Source organism: Heterocephalus glaber, unplaced genomic scaffold (assembly GCF_053883595.1).
Source record: "Heterocephalus glaber isolate CG9 unplaced genomic scaffold, H.glaber_assembly_v1.0 deba00001497, whole genome shotgun sequence".
Classification (NCBI taxonomy): Eukaryota; Metazoa; Chordata; class Mammalia; order Rodentia; family Bathyergidae; genus Heterocephalus; species Heterocephalus glaber.
The window spans coordinates 14700875-14717120 of NW_028258320.1; the positions used below are offsets into that span (position 1 = coordinate 14700875).

General features: G+C 41.7%; 1 protein-coding gene across 3 annotated transcripts in view; it reads left to right on the top strand.

The window, feature by feature from the left end:
* Positions 1 to 8688: 8688 nt before the first annotated feature.
* Positions 8689 to 16246, top strand: part of Usp54 (ubiquitin specific peptidase 54) — a 126870-nt gene continuing 119312 nt past the window's right edge. For 2 of the 3 annotated variants that reach the window (XM_087184701.1, XM_087184704.1), the window contains exon 1: positions 9040 to 9162. The gene's annotated coding sequence lies outside the window, so the exon portion shown is untranslated. Of the gene's footprint in view, positions 8828 to 9039; positions 9163 to 16246 lie in introns of those variants that run through there. The other variant, XM_087184702.1, reaches the window with a different exon arrangement.

Genomic DNA, 16246 nt, shown 5'->3' on the forward strand with positions numbered 1-16246 from the left:
AAATGGAAATAAAAGTTAAAAAAAAAAAGAGAACTCAATGGAAATGAGTAATGATACTTTTAAAAGTTGATTCCAAACCTTAGGTCTCTCCTAGAGTCCCAGACTTACTCTGATGTCCCACAAAAGAAGAATGATGCAGACTAGGAAGAATAATGAGATGACAATAGGATCTGGGAAAATAACTTTTTTCTTATTTATCTGCTTATTTTTGCAATGCTGGGGATCATACTTAACATTCTATGCGTGTTACGCACATGATCTACCATTGAGCTATATCCCCAGTCCTGAGAAAAGGAGAGCTGGCAGAATTCAGTCAATTCCATGAGCTGTTAACAGGTTAAGTAGCCAGACTTCACATTAAACTTACCATATTTTAGTGACCTTGGTCACATGACATTTACCCTGATCACCTTCATTTGCAACCTAAAGAATGAATTTTGGGAATTCATTCCTCTGCTAAACATATACACAAAAGTCTATGTACATATTCCTAAGGATTTTCCCCTAAACAGATCCTGAAGCAAAGATTTGAATGCAAGTAGTTAATTTGGAAGGTGTCCCAGAAATCCAAGCAGAGTAAAGGAGTGAGAAGAAAGGCAATAAAGAGTGATTTCATTTTTTACAAAATAATTTTATGGGGGCTAGGGATTTAGCTCAGTGGTTCTGGCGCCTGCCTCTCAAGCTTAAGGTCCTGAGTTCGATCCCCGGTACCCCCCCCCAATTTATGATACTTAATTAAATAGCTTACATATAAGAATGAACATATTATTATTATTATTATTTTGGTACTGGGGATAGAACTCGGGTCCTTGTGCTTGTGAGGCAGGGGTCGGAAACACTGAGCTAAATCCCCGGCCCCAAACATGTAATTTTTTATACTTATTATTTTTCCAGTACCGGGGATCGAACCCAGGACCTTGCGGTTGACAGGCAAGCGCAGCACTGCTGAGCTACATTCCTGGCCCTAAAGAGTGATTTTACCAATTGGGACTGAATCTCACTAGGAAATCTCAAAGAATAATGCTATTCAAAGATTGGTGGGCCAGGGATTTAGCTCAGTGCTACAGCGCAAGGACTGGAGTTTGATCCCCGGTACCAAAAAAAAAACCAAAAACGGATCGGTTCATGGTCTGGCAGCATCAGTATCTCCTAGGAGCTTGGTTAGAAATGAAAACTCTTGGGCCCAGGAGTCTGTAGTTGACTACTCTCTCCAGGTGATCCTTATATACTAGAAAATTTTGAGGAACACTACAGTAGAACATACTTCAGAATTGTCCTACTCATGTGTGAGGGACGTCAGAAACTAGAATATTTAGCCACCAAATCTCATTTTCATTGATTGTCAATGTTAATTACACTGGTACTCCTATGTAAAGTGATATAGTAGTGTATAATCACGGTCCAAAAATATTAAATGGAAAATTCCAGAAAGAATACTTCAGTTTTAAATGGAACATTGTTCTTCTGAGTAGCATGAAGAAATCTCATGCTATCCTGCTCTGTCTCATCTGGGATGTGAATCCCTTTATCCAGCATATTTGCACTGTAAATACTACCATCCCAATAATCACTTAGTAGCCATCTCAGTTATCAATCAACTGTTAAAGTATAGCAGTGCTGTGTTCAAGAAGCCCTGATTTTACTTGAGAATAGCCTGGAGGGCCAGGGATTTAGCTCAGTGGTTCCTCTCCCTGCCTTGCAAGTGTAACATCCCGAGTTTAATCCCTGGTACCAAAAAAAAAGAATGGGCTGGAAATATAATAGTAGTGATGCTGGCAATTTTATTACCGTATGTATTATAATTATTCTACTTAGTTATTATTACTCACTTACTGTGCCTAATTTATACATTCATCTTTTTTTTTTCACTGCTGCTAATCAAACCCAGGGTTCTACCACTGAGCTGTACTACCAGCCCTATGATATAAACTTTATCATACGTATGTATGTATAGAAAAAAGCGTAGTATATATAGGGTTTTGGCTGGGCATGGTGCAGTACACTTGTCAATGTAGTACTCTGGGAGGCTCAGGCAGAAAGATGGCAAGTTCAAGCCCAGAAAGACCCTGTCTCAAAATAAACCAACCAAACAAAATAATAAATAAAAACAAAACAAAACAAAATAATAAATAAAAAGGGGGGCTGGGGATTTAACTCAGTAGTTCCGCTGCCTGCCTCACAAGCGAGAGGACCTGAATTCAGTCCCCAGCACCCCCCCCTCAAATAAATAAATAAATACATAAATAAAAATGGCTTGGGATGTAGTTCATTGTGAAGGCCCTGGGTTCAATCTTCAGTATAATATAATAAAGGGGATTGGTATACCCAGCTATTTCAGATACAAAGGTCTGGACCTATGCAGCATCTGTAGTGAGGTCTGGGGTAGGCTGAGGTAAAGTGGGTATGGAACAGATGGGATAGGATCTCAGTAAGGATTCTTTTTTTTTTTTTAATAGTAAAACTTTGGGCCAAGGATTTAGCTCAGTGGTTCTGCTGTCTGCCTTGCAAACACAAGGTCCCGAGTTGGATCTCCAGTACCAAGAAAAAAACCCCCAAAACAATCCAATAGTAAAACCTTTATTGGTACATTTTAGGCATACATAATGATAACACTCATCACAAGGAATTTGTGCCTGTACACGATACATCCCATCTCGTTTTTCCCATTCCCTCTCCTCTCAAGCCCCTCCCCTTCCTATGTACAAAACTTTGTTTCCATTTTTTCTTCTATTTTCACTTTTTTTTTCTTGTCCCTTCCTTCCTTTCTCCTTCCCCCTTCCCTTGTTCCTCTTTCCATTTGAACATTTTCTTCTCATTACTCAGTATCTATTACACATTTTGGTCCTTATTTACACTTTCGGTTTCTCACACCACAAAAACAATGCAGTATTTAAACATGTGTGTCCGATTTATTTCACTTAAGAGTATGGTCTCAAGGTCCATCTATTTGGCTAGAAATGTCTGAAACTCACCCTTCTTTATGGCAAAGTAGTACTCCATTGTATAAAAAAACCACATGGGCGGGGGATTTAACTTAGTGGTTCCTTGAAACCGTAAGGTCCTGAGTTTGATCCCCAGTACCAAAAAAACCCAAAAACAAACCACAAAACCACATCTTCTTTATCCATTTGTCTGCTAATGGGCATTTGAGCTGTTTCTAAGATTTAGCTAATTACAAACTGTCCACTGTATACATAGTGTGCATATATCGCTGTGATATGATGCTTTTCTTTCAGGAAGATACCAAGAATGGGTCAAATGGAACCTCTAGTTTTAGTTTTTTTGAGAAATCTCCACATTGATTTCCACAGTGGTTGCACCAGTCTGCACTCCCACTAACAGTGGAGAAGTGTTCCTTTTTCCCTATAGCTCCTCCAGCATTTATTGGCTGATTTGTTGATAATAGCCATCCTTTCTAGAGTGAGATGGAATCTCAGCATTGTTTTAATTTGCATTTCTTGAATAACCAGTGATGTGGAACATTTTTTCATATATTTATTTGCCATTTCTACTTCTTCATCTGAGAAGTGTCTATTCATTTAAGGTGCCCATTTTTGGACTGGGTCTTTAAATTTAGGGCTCTGGGCCAGGGATTTAGCTCAGTGGTTCTGCCTCCTGCCTCACAAGCGAAGGGACCCGAGTTCAATGCCCGGTACCAAAAAAAAATTTAGGGGTCTGCTTTTTTTGAGTTCTTTATATATTCTACATAGTAGTCCTTTCTCTAATGAATAGCTGGTAAAAAAATTTTTCCCATGCTGTAGGTTGTCTCTTCACTCTGTTGGTGGTTTCTTTTGCCTTGCAAAGCTTTTTGATAAAATGAGGTCCCAGTTGTTGTTGCCGTGACCCGCACAGTTTAAGATTTGAAGCCGGAGATAGTGGTGGGAGATGAAGAAGAAACGATGAAGAGACTAAGATTATTTTTGAAGTTTGGGACCAGGTGGAACCATAGCTTGTTGGGAGCTAACGGCGCCAGGAGCACCACGCCCTCTTTATTTATAGTGGAAGGCAAACAGGAAGAGAAGGCGGGGCAAATAGTGCTATGTGGCCTAGGCACAAGTAGGGTGATTGTTTCGTGATAGGGGCATGAGCAGGAAGGGAACAGGAAAGGATACAATGTAACTGTCTCCTGGGGCTGTGCCATCCAGGGTCTACAGTAATAATCTAAACAATAATCCATGGAGGAGAAAGGGAGCAGGGAAGAGATGAAGGGCCATTTTCAGGCTCAGCCTGTGACACTTTGTAGTATTTCCCGTGCAGTCTGGGTTTTGTTCATGAACTCTTTGCCTATTCTTGTGTCCTCAAGTGCTCTAACTATTCTCTTTTCCAGCAGATTTAGTGTTTCTGTTTTAATATTTAGATCTTTGATCCTTTCGATTTTAGGTTAGTGTATGGTGTAAGATATGAGTCTAGTTTCAATCTTCAGCATGTGGAAAGCCAGTTTTTCCAGCACTATTTATTAAAGAGGCTATCTTGGGCTGGAGATTTAACTCAGTGGTTCCACCGCCTGCCGGGAAAGTACAAGGTCCCAAGTTTGATACCTGGTACCAAGAAAAAAAAAAAAAAAAAAAAAAAGAGGCTATCTTTCTTCCAGTGAAGGTGTTTGGCTCCTTTGTCAAAGATAAGGTGGCTGAGTGTGTCTGGAGTTGTTTCTGTAACTGTTCCATTGATCCTCAGGTCTGTTCTTTTGCTGTACCATGCTGTTTTTATTACAGTAGCTTTGTACAATAGGTAAGGGTTCTTAACTTTTATCAGATTCTCAGGTGTGATGGCCTTCAAAAGTTAAGAACTATGGACAGTAGGGCCGGGGATTTAGCTCAGTGGTTCCTCTGCCTGCTTAGCAAGTGCAAGGTCCCAAGTTCAATTCCCAGTACCCAAAAAAACCAACAAGAACTATGGACAATATTCTTTTTTTTTCTCGGTGCCATTTATTTGTTTGTTTTATTTATTTTTTGTTATTTATTTATTTATTTATTTGGTACCGGGGATCGAACTCTGAAACTTGTGCTTTCGAGGAAGGCGCCGGAAACACTGAGCTAAATCCCCAGCCCCTTTTTTTTGTCTTTTTTTTTTTTGGTACTGGGGATTGAACTCGGGTCCTTGCTCTTGAGCAGCAGGGGGCGAAACCACTGAGCTAAATCCCCAGCCCTTGTTTGATTTTTTGAGACAGGTTCTTGCTATGTAGTTTAGGCTGGCCTTGAACTCACTATGTGGCACAGGGCGATCTTGAACTCACTGTAGTCTGTCAGGTAAAAGAGCCGAAAACCAAGACCAGACCAGGCCACAGCAAGCCTTTATTGCAGGGACGATCTGTCGGGCTGTCTCTGAACAAAGGAGAGACAAAAGCAATATGGCCAGGGACAGGGAGCGCATCTTATAGGAGCTGGAGTGGGGCTTGTAGTGGGTGGGCTTGAGTGAGGTAGTGGCTAGGGACTGGAGGAGGATGTGACGTCACTAGTTGCTAGGAGGAGAGCAAGTATTGGGTTACTCTTTTGGTGGGAATAGGGCCATGTTGGGAAGAAGAAGGTTGTCCTTTGGTGGGAGAAGCCATCTTGGGGTGGCCTTAGGTGGGGAGCAGGGCATTATGGGAAGAATAAGTCAGCTATTATATATAGCAGCCACACTAAATCGGAGGGAAATCTATCATAATCCTCAGCCTCCTGAGTGCTGGGATTACAAGGGTGCACTATCAGGCCTACCTCTTCTTTTAGTACTTGCATCAAACCCAGGATTTCCCACATTCTAGGCCAGTGCTGTACCACTGAGCTGCAGTCTCAGCCCAAATATATTCCTTTAACACATGCTTATCATATGTCTGCTGTATAGCAGGTACCATATCAGGCAAAAGAACAAAGACAACTTTCATGTGACAGAGAGCTTTCCCAGTTAACCATAAAGTAATCATTAAATATAGTCCTTTAAAGTTGTGGGGGGCTGTAGGGGGACTTCCCTATAATTCCAACTACTGGGAGGCTGAAAGTTTTTTTTCCCCTTGTGGTACTGGTGATCAAATCCAAGGAGCACTGAGCTACAACCCTGACCCCTTTTATTTATTTAAAAAAATTTTTTTTGTTTTGGTACTGGGGATCGAACTCACAACCTTGTGTGTAAGAGGCAGGTGTGGTGCCACAGAGCCAGATCCCTGGCCCTTGACTCCTTTTACTCTTTAAATTTCAAGACAGAGTCTTGCTAAGTTGCTCAAACTGGCTTTGAATTCTGGTCCTTCTGCCTCAGCCTCCCGAGTAGCTGGGAATACAGGTGTGTTCCACTGTACCTGACTCAGACTGGGCAATTTAATCAAAGCAGATTTTTTGTTTTGTACCAGGGATCGAACTCTGGTCCTTGCACTTGAGAGGCAGGCGGCAAAAACCACTGAGCTAAATCCCTGGCCCCTTAGACCGGGCAATTTAGCCAGATCCTATTTCAAAGTCAAATAGACGGGCTGGGAATGTAGCTCAATGGTAGAGTACTTTGGACTTTCCTACCATGTACTAGGCCCTAGTTCAATCTCAATACCACCAAAATAAAACAAGTTATGGAGAAAAGTCAACATCTGCTAGTCAACTGCTCTGAGTATCTAGGAACTTTTTTCAAGCTCAAATGTCTGAAATTTAAAACATAACAACAAAAAAGGTTCAAGGTAAAGGGTTCCAGGATGGTTGTGAAATTATATCCTCAGTAAAGAAGTCTATTTAGCAAAAAAAAAAAAAAAAAAAGAAGAAGTCTATTTAGAAGTCAAAGTATAAGCAGAAGGTGGCCTAATGTAGTATCTAGCAAGAAACCTCATGAAATTCTCAGGTTTTGTCATCCTTTTGCCTGGAACTATTCTTCTGTTAAAATATGCAAATTGGGCATGATAGTAATCCTGCAACTCTAGCACTTGGGAGGCTGAGGCAGGAGGATCTTGAGGTCCAGACCAGGCTGGACCGAACAGAAAGCCCCAAACCAGTATGGACTATATATTGAAACATTGTCTGAAAAACACTCAAGAAAGGTGAGGTAGCCCTAATTGTCCCTGTATTTCTTGGCTTTTTGAGACAGGATCTTGGTAAGTAGTCTACACTGCCCTGAACTTGACATGCTGCCAAAGCTGACCTCCATCTCATGATCTTTCTGCTCCTGCCTCCTGAGAACGAGCTGATTACTGGCTGCACATCTGACAAGGTAGCCTTCTAGTCTCTAGTTGGTCCTAGTACCCACTATTGTTTTATGCAAGATCATCCACTGGCCCCCCCAAATCAGGGATTGAACTCAGGATCTTGCACTTGCCAGCAAGTGCGGTGCCACTGAGCTACATCCCCAACCAAGATCATCTATTGTTACTTGCTTACCCTCTTGCAGCCATGAGTTAGCACCCTCAAGAGTCTCTTTTTCATAGATCATGTCTATAATACCACACCTCAAAGTCATGTAAATTGCTTATTCATTACTCTAGAGACTAGATCTGCACTTCTACTATAAATGGTGCATAATATACTGAATTTTGAAAATTTAATGCAAAAAGGTAAAATATTTTCATTGATTACAAACTGAAACGTCATTTTCAATATGTTGGGTTAAGTAAAAGTTACTAAAATTAATTTCATCTATTTAAAAATGTGGCAACTGGCTGGACATGGTGGTGTGTATACCTGTAATTCCAGAACTCTGGGAGGCTGAGGCAGGAGGATCACAAATTTGAGCTCAGCTTTGGGCCATTTAGCCTTATGGAGACCCTGTCTTTAAAAAAGGGGGGGGCCCTGCAGATATAGCTTAATGACAAAGCCCTCGGTTCAATTCTCCAGTACCACACACAAGGATAACAAAAAAGGGCTGGGGATGCTGCTCCCTGGGAAGCACCCCTGGGTTGGATGCCCAGGACTGAAAAAAGTATTAAGTTTTAAATTGCTAGTGATGCTCAATATATTTCTACTGACAGCACTGGTCCAAGGACCTTATGAGAGCTATTCAGGGACAAGAGACAAAAAAGAATTTCTTTTTATTTCTATTCCCTTGTTTCCCTGTTTTATTCTTCCCTGTTGACCAACATGCTTTAAATTCACCGTTTCAGTCGCTGCTCAGTTCAGCTGTCTGAAAGCAACCACTGAAACTCCTGTGTAGAAAGAGGAGCGACGGAGTAAGGACGCGTCCACAGGGCGGCAAACAAATGCAAAATAAAAGGCCAAACACCTGTGGTTACTTTTTTTGGGAAACTTATTTCCTATTTTGGTCTTGAGAATTGACGGGGAGGGGCACCCGGGATAAACACTTTTGAGGCGCTAAATACCTTTAACAATGGATGAAAACTTCTTCAAGGTAGGTAATGTGGAGATGGGTAGGTCAATATCTGCCTGCCCTATCTCCAATTACCCCACAGGCAGATGGAAAATGCCGAGAAAACGGAACTTCACCTAAAGGCAACACTGCTCTAAATTTGAGAAAGTGAGGCAAAAAAGGTCTTCTATCCCTAAGGTTATTCCGGTATAGGACCCGCCACGTTAACTTTCCCCAGCCTGAACACGTCATCCTGCCTGCAATCGTAGTCCGGCTCTCAGCCAGCTCAAGTTTCATCCTCGCCCGTGCCCTACTTCCAAACCTTTCCTAGGCAGCCCTGAGACGCCTTGCGGCCGCCATTTTAAACAATACTATCGCGAGATACACAGCCGGCTCGAACCTGACTCGTTTACTGTACTTTCTTGCGAGAGTATCTTCTCGACTGTTCTCGCTGAAGCTGGGGAAAGTGTCGCGAGAGCTGGTTGCCTTGGCTCCCTGTAGCTATAGCAGCCGCGGCGGTTAAGGATGCGGCGGCTGGAGCTGTGAGTGCGACACCCTCAGGGGGGCGGGGCCGGAGGTAATGGGGTTCTGGGGGGTAGCGTTTGGGGAGGGGGTGTGGAAGGTCGGTTCTCCTGGGGGAGGGGGGGAAGGACCCAGTATGACATGTAGGGAAGGACCCGGGACCCGTGGGTACCAGGACAAGGCGCCAGTCTGCGCTAGGGCACGGGGAGGGTTGGAGCTGCTGGGAGGTTCAGGGGGAGGGACCCTGGTGTAATAGGGTTCCCGGGGCAGGGGCGGGAGCCGAGAGGGTTGCGTGTTGGGAGCGAGGTGGTTAAGGGGACTCGGAACTGGATAAAGAAACCAGGCTCCATTGGGGAAGAAGTGGGACGAAATTGGGGTACTGCGAGAAGGGTATGTTGAACGGGAGCGCGGAGGTTGGGCCCAGTTTGCTTTTCCCTGTTTGGGGAGTGTGGGGGGGGGAGAGGGAGGACCCGACCTCTGCAGCTCCCTGGGCGCCGCCCCGGGCTGGTCGGGGAGCGCGCGCCAGGACTTGAGTCCTAAATGGCGTAGCGGGAGTGGTGGCGTCCCGGACCCTCGCCCCTTTTCCCCCTGTTTTCAAAGAAATAGCCATCGGACACTCTGGCCTGTGAGTCCTGGTGAACAAGCATTAGTTGGGAAGGTTCAACGGAGAGACTCTTTGAGTAGGGTAATGAATGATTGCTGCTCTAAAAGGCGTGGGGTGGGCGCGGGAGAGAGAAATTCTTTTTTTTTTTTTTGGTACGGGGGATCGAACTCGGGACCTTGCGCTTGCGAGGCAGGCGGCGTAAGCACTGAGCGAAATCCCCGGCCCGATAGAGAAATTCTTGAGGGGAAAAAAAAAACCTAGGTGTGCTTTCTCTGGAGTGTAGTGAGTTGGAGGAAGGGGGTGTGTGCTAACATCACGTTTCTTCCCAGATTCATTCAAGTGTAGAGCTCCTTTACGATGTATTTATGAAATTACATATGTAGTGTAATATCAGTTTAGATGATATAGCGAAAGAATGTGCAGTGCGACATTTAAATCTTACACTAAGTGTAACTTAAAAACTAAGAAAAGTGTTTCTTGTTGCAGCAGGAGGCTGAGTAATAAACCTAGGGATAGGTTTAGTTACGTGAGTATAAAACCCATCGTTCCCAAAGTGTGCCGATTCAGGTTATTTGCTTTTAAGAATGAGGTTTTATTTTAGGAAACTGAACAAATTTTGAGTATCTGTCAATAAAAAGAGCCCCTCCAGGAATTAAAATTACTGAGGGGAAAATATTTAGACTTCGAATTTCAAGAGCTGTTTTCTGGAAGCAGGTTTGGACCATTTGGCTCATTAACATATTCCTAGTGAAAACTGGGGCTTCATGTCAGACATAGAAATAACTTACCCATTTTAACCTACAGATAAATGATCATTACATTATTAAGACAATAATGAATGTATTATGTATTTATACCACGTATAGTTATTATGTAATGAATGCATATAATTTTTAATGTAGATATATTAAACTACAGCTTTCCGATCATTTGTCTTGTAGGTATAAATTTGCAAAGGATAACCCCTCTTTTGATTATGTAACTGGATTTGGCCATGTTGAGATTCACAAATTCATTAATTAGGATAATGGCTTTTAAATCCTTCTTGAGCTAACCCAGATATGGTTAGTCAATGAAGCCATTTATTTGATATGTATTACAGTAAAACTTTTAATTTGTCATGTTAGTAGCTAAATTTCAAAAAGTAGAAGTGATTTTTCTAAGGCAAGATAAATCTGTGTGTTGATTGGATTAAAAAAATTCCTGCATGAATCCAAGAGCAGGCTTTATACTGAGTTCCTGTTACACGTATTGTGTAAAACATTGCAGAGGAGAAAAAAGATTAATTCATTTATCCATTCAACAAACATTGATTGAGACCTTATTTTGTGTCTGATTACTAAGCATTCAGGACACAAACACAAATAAGACTTGATCTCTACTTTGGAATTGCTCAGACCCTAGGAGGGAAAAAAGAAACACATAATTACAGTGTAATAAATAGGATATATGAACACCAGAGTATGAAACAAAGTTCTTGCCTTGAGTTTACACAGTACTCGGTAAGACTAAAAAGGAATGAAGAATTTAAAAGATAAAATGTTAAATTCTAAACTGCTGCATTCCCAAACACTACATTTCTCAGAAGAGAAAAAAGGGGGAATATGAGGAGAAAATTCACTGCTCAGATCATAATTTAATGGTCTTCTTTATTACTCTCAATATAAATATAACAACATTCTTAAGTCAGTAATAATAGCCAGCATTCATTGAGTGATTATTAATGTTCCAGGGTTGCTAATCTCATTTTATCTTTACAACACTCTGCTCTGCAGCTGGTACTAATACTATATCTTAGTTGTAAAGATAAAACAGGCTTAAAAAGGAAGTTGCCGGCTGGGGATTTAGCTCAGTGGTTCTGCCGCATCGCAAGGGCAAGGTCGCGACTTCGATCCCGGTACCAAAAAAAAAAAAAAAAAAGGAAGTTGCCAAAGACCACAGGGCTAGTAAATGGCAGATTAGGAATTAAAACTGGAAATTACGTGATTAAAAAAACTAAGTACAGCCAGGGATTTAGCTCAGTGGTGCCGCTGCTTGCGTTACAAGCACAAGGTCCTGAGTTCGATCCCCGTTACTAAAAAAAAAAAAGAAAAGAAAAAACTAAATACAGTAGCCAGTTGCAGTGAGATTGAGTCAGCTACTTTCGAGATATTGGTAGGATTCTTGAGCCCAGGAGTTTGGGGGCAGTATAGTGAGCCTTCATCTTTAAAAATTAGATAAAATAACGTATCTATGTAATCTTAGTTATATATGTATAAAATCTTGTGTGTGCTTGTGCGCGCACACATACGCACACATGCATAGAATATGACTTTTTTTTTTTGGTACCGGGGATCAAACTCAGGTCTTTGCGCTTGCGCAGCAGGCAGCGAAACCACTGAGCTAAATCCCCGGCCCGAGAATATGATTTATTTTAGGAGCACGGGTCTTGTATGGAAGCAGAGAGGAAAAGTTGATGTTGGAATTGGCCAGGAGATCAGAATTTAGTGAGGTGGCTGGGAAGAGGGTGTACATTTATGGATGGGGGTACCTTTTTTTTTAAATGTAGACTTTTCTCCTTCAGATATATACACTACACATGAGAAACTAATTTGAATATTAGCATGGTGCCGAATATGAGGTTTGTATTGTTATATAGAGAATTGAGTAAATTACCATACTCATGCTGTGTATAATTGTATGGGAAGCTATACAATTATACTATTGGGAAAATAGTTATAACAAGCAATCATTAACATTTGTAAGCTTCCAGAAAGTGATCGTTTCTGTAATGGAAATGGTTATCTGTGTTCATATATATGTTTTTACAACAGACTTTGAGACATTTAATCAATTTTATTTTTTTGTGGTTCCTTGAATTCTCTAGTCTCCCCAAGAGCCGATTGAAGTGATTTTTGAAAGAGGAAAAGCAGCAGACTTAGTGTGAATTTAGAGTGTTTCTTACACAATACCTTATATTTTCCTGGCTAAGACCAGTTTTGATTATTTGAGGGTTTGTTTTTTTTTTTTTTTGGTACTGGGGATCAAACTCAGGTCCTTGTGCTTGTGGGGCAGGCGGTGGAACCACTGAGCTAAATCCCTGGCCCTTTTTTTTGTTTTTTGATAAGTTGTAGTTTTTATTTTTAAAAATTTTATTTATTTATTTATTTATTTTTTGGTACTGGGGCTCAAACTCAGGACCTTATGCTTGCAAGGCAGGTGGTGGAACCACTCAGCTAAATCGCCCGGCCCCAAATTGTGGTTTTTAAAAAAAATTGTTGTAAAATGTATTTAAGATTATCTGGGCGTAGTGGCATATCCCTGTAATCCCAGCACTTGGGAGGCTAAGGCAGAAGGATTGCTGTGAGTTTGAGACTATCCTGGGCTACATACATAGCAAGACCATATCCCCCCCCGCCAAAATCTCAAAATCTATACCAGTGGCTGCAAACCTATTGCATGCTTCAGCAAGCTTTTTTTCCCCAATGTCCTGCTGTGAAGTTTAGGGTGGTATTGAACTCAGTATGTAGCCTTAGGCTGGCCACAAACTCAAGGCAGTCCTGGTTCAGCCTCCTGAGTGCTAGGATTACAGGCATGTGCCACCATGCCCAGCATGTTTTTGGTTTTTTGAGACAGGGTCTCACTGTTAGTTCAGGGTAGCCTTGAACTCAGTATGTAACTCAGGCAGACCTTCAGTTTGCAGCAATCCTCCTGCCTCAGCCTCCTGAGGACTGGGATTACAGGAATGCACTGCCACCCCCAGCTACAGTGGGATGTTTTTATCATTGAAAGCTCTTTAAAAGGTTTGCCATCACTGATCAATACAATCTTAATTATTTTTTATTTTTCCTGAATCTAGATCTTCAGTTTTGCTAGGCAAGTGCTAGGTTAGTGGTCCATCACTGAGCTACATATCCAGCCCTGTTTAAATTTTATTTTGAGTACAATACCTGGAATTATATGTATACATTTCTTGTCTAGCTGTAGGAATTGTTTATATATTTTGGGTGTTAACTCTTTATCAGATAAATGATTTGTGATTTCTCCCATTTCATTGGTTGCCTGTTCACTCTTTGGTTGTATCCTTTGATCTGCAAAAGTTGTTTTTTAAAATTTTATATATTTCAGACATTTGGGCCAGGGATTTAGCTCAGTGGTTCCACCACCTGCCTCCCAAGCACAAGGATCCAAGTTTGATCCCTGGTACAAAAAAAAAAAAAAAAAAAAAAAAAAAAAAAAATATATATATATATATATATATATATATAAAACATTTGAAAAATAAGACAGTAAGCCTCCTTATATAGTGGACCCCTGACTTATGAACTGGATCAGTTCCCGAGGCCTGGTTGTAACTCAAATTGGTTGTATGTCAATACAACTGAGATCTGGATGAGGCAGATGAATCTTCCATTAACCTAATCAACCCAAGTTGTTCATATGTCGGACCAGTCATAACTTGAGGGTCCACTGTATCCACTACCTAGCAAATTAAACATTACTAAATCATTTGAAGGCCCCTGGTTTACCCGTAGCCAGACCCAGCTGGCCAGTCTTCACCTCCTGTGTCAGGTCCCTCCTACCCCTGGTGCCACCTGGGGAGCCAGCCCACTTCTCCGGGATTTCCCCACCCAGGTGCCACTTGTGGAGGACCTAGACCTGCTACTCTGTTCTCCCTGACCCCGGGGTGAACAAAGTTGAATGACAAAAACACTGAGTCAGTTTACCGTATGGGCAGGGCAGCCAGGGGGCTCTTACCTCTAGCAGGCAGAGTAGTCTCCAGCCAGCATCTAGCTCATTTTACCTTTATCCACTCAAAGATAGCTGCAGTCAAAGTATCAAAGTAACACAAGATTCATCTGCTTTCCAATATCCATTAGTACATTCTTAGGTAAACAACTTAATCTCAGTTGTTTTAATTTATCCCTAGAACCTGAAATGTGCCATCACCCCTGAGTGTGGCCTTTCTCTTTGTGCTCACAGAGGAGGCCTCAATTCTTCTCTGGTCTCCCACGTTTCCCTTTATTGATTCCAAGTTTCTTGCCATCCTTGCCATCCCTCAAAGATAACCACTAATAAATTTGATGTTTCTCTGACTTGTTTATAATCCTTAATCTATTAACATATTAGAGTTTATCATGGCTGAAATAAAAATACTGCAGAGGTCCTATGAAGGAAGGCTAAGATGAGAAAGGCTACTTATTTTTTTGTGTGTGTTATGAGGACCTTCACAGTGATCTACATCTTCAGTCCTTTTTGTTTTCCGAGACAGTCTTGCTAAGTTGACTAGGCTGGGATCAAACTTATGGTCCTCCTGACTCAGCCTTCCAGTATGTTGGAATTACAGGGATCCACCACTATGCCTGGCTGGAAAATTCTTAGATTTCTGTTGTTGTTCAGGGCCCAATTAAGCACCCTGTCAGGAATACTTGTACATAATAGGTACACAGCAATATTTGTCGAATGACTATTTAGTACCCATCTACTTCTGTTTGAAGATACTTAGTACTACTATTATATTATTTTGAAATGAAATAAATCTACATATATATCTTTGGACTAGGATTATTGTGTACTTTACCAATAAATAGACAGATGTGGCAGGGTAAATATTTTCTCAGAGGTAGTGAAACTGAGGAACAAAGGAATTGGGAGCACTTGGCTCATCTATATACAGTGTTTTAGATTTTTTGGCTAATTTTATCTTGTGGACAGGGCAAATGGAATAAGGAAGATACAGAGGTACTGCATTCCTCATTCAGGAATAAGTTGTAAATTCTGAAAGAAGCAGTGATTCTGGTAATGTCTGTTCATGGGCAAAGAGCTGTTGAAACAAACAGCACAGTGTTCTGGGGTAGCTGCAAAGGACCTGATCTCCATTATAGCTGGGAATGAAGTCCTTCTCTAGTGAGGCCATAATAGCAGCAGCAGCTGCTGTCACCACTGCTGCCAAATTCAGTGGATGTGTGAAGTGGCCGTAGCAGGAAGTGACTCCATGTCACCAGGTGTGTGTAGGGGAGGACTTGTTTTGGCTCTGCCCAAGTGGTTGCACAGGTTGTGGGTGTCACTTTAAACATACAAAGACTTGCTTGCTGGTGGAGGAGCAGCTTCTTGAGGATCAGATGCACATCTGAAGGGATGAGGTCATCCTTCTAACCAGACCTGCCCTATACACTGAGTGAACATTTTCTTAATTGCAAGTCCTACAGCTGGAAGAAGCAGGCAGTGGTTGAGGCTTCAGATACTTTGTGAGTAGGGGAAAAAAAGCATTTTGGGGACTTGTTTGAAATGAGTAACTGTGAGTATCAGGCTGAAGGTGACCCACATACTCAATCTCTAAGTTGAGGATTGCAGTAAAGTGCATGGTAATTGAGGACAGCTTTGCCGATTCTCACTTCACTCTAGTACTTCTGGGTGTGTGTGTGTCTGTGACCGTGTGTGTCTGTGTCTGTCACCGTGTGTGTCTGTGTCTGTCTGTGGCTGAGGATCGAACCCAGGGCTTGCAAGTGCTCTACCACTGAGTTGTATCCCCAGCCCCTTGAGGTGACTTTTTTTTTTGGTACCGGGGATCAAACTCAGGACCTTGCGCTTTCAAGGCAGGCAGCGGAACCACTGAGCTAAATCCCCAGCCCTGAGGTGACTTCTTAAGACTTAATAAATTTGTTGCCTATATTGTCTTGACTGATTTCATTGTTTTGGGAAATAATTTCAGAGGCTCCTTTTTGATTTCCAGGTTTCCTCATGGCTTATTTTGGAGCTTTTGTTGGTGGTACTTATCCCACTTCTGAAGTCTACTGTGCTAGATTTTAGAGCTTCTAGGAATGATCCTGTGTTGTTTTGTTTCAATTTATTTAAACTTTCCTATTCAGTTTAAGGTTCTTAGAAATGCAA